At 46.0% G+C, this 694-nt stretch overlaps 1 pseudogene; it reads right to left on the bottom strand.

Moving 5' to 3' along the window:
- Positions 1 to 7: 7 nt before the first annotated feature.
- On the bottom strand, positions 8 to 646 carry LOC105004827 (annotated as a pseudogene).
- Positions 647 to 694: the final 48 nt, after the last annotated feature.

Genomic DNA, 694 nt, shown 5'->3' with positions numbered 1-694 from the left:
AAAGTGTGATGGGATAGCCTATGAACTGAGAGTGATTCTTCACCACTTCTTTGACCCACCTCTTTTCCAAGTACTCTGTCTGGTCTTCCTTCAGGTGGAGAATCACTTTGGTACCGCAGCCAATAGGCTCACCATGGTCAGCACGGACAGTGAAGGAACCTCCAGCAGAAGACTCCTAAACATACTGTTCATCATCATTATGCTTTGTGATCACAACCACTTTCTCTGCCACTAGGTAGGCAGAGTAGAAGCCCACACCAAATTACCCAGTCACGGAGATGTCTGCACCAACCTGAAGAGCCTCCATAAATGCTTTAGTGCCAGACTTGGCAATGGTTCCCAAATTATTTACAAGATCAGCTTTGGTCATGCCAATGCCTGTGTCTATCAGAGTCAGAGTACGCTCCTGGGGCTTCGGGATGATGTCAATTTTCAGCTCTTTACCACTGTCCAATTTGGAAGGGTCTGTCAGGCTCTCATAGCGAATCTTGTCCAAGGCATCAGAAGCATTACAGATCAACTCCAGAAGAAAAATTTCCTTGTTTGAATAGAAGGTGTTGATAATAAGAGACATGAGTTGGGCAATTTCTGCCTGGAAGGCAAATGTCTCCACTTCCTCCTCTCCATGGTGCACATCCTCAGGCATCTTCAAGGATAAGAATCACAGGTGCTATAGAACACCAAGTGGGCAATG

This window comes from Bison bison, unplaced genomic scaffold (assembly GCF_000754665.1).
Source record: "Bison bison bison isolate TAMUID 2011002044 unplaced genomic scaffold, Bison_UMD1.0 scf7180017858189, whole genome shotgun sequence".
In the NCBI taxonomy this organism is placed as follows: domain Eukaryota; kingdom Metazoa; phylum Chordata; class Mammalia; order Artiodactyla; family Bovidae; genus Bison; species Bison bison.
This window is presented reverse-complemented; position numbering and strand designations above follow the sequence as displayed.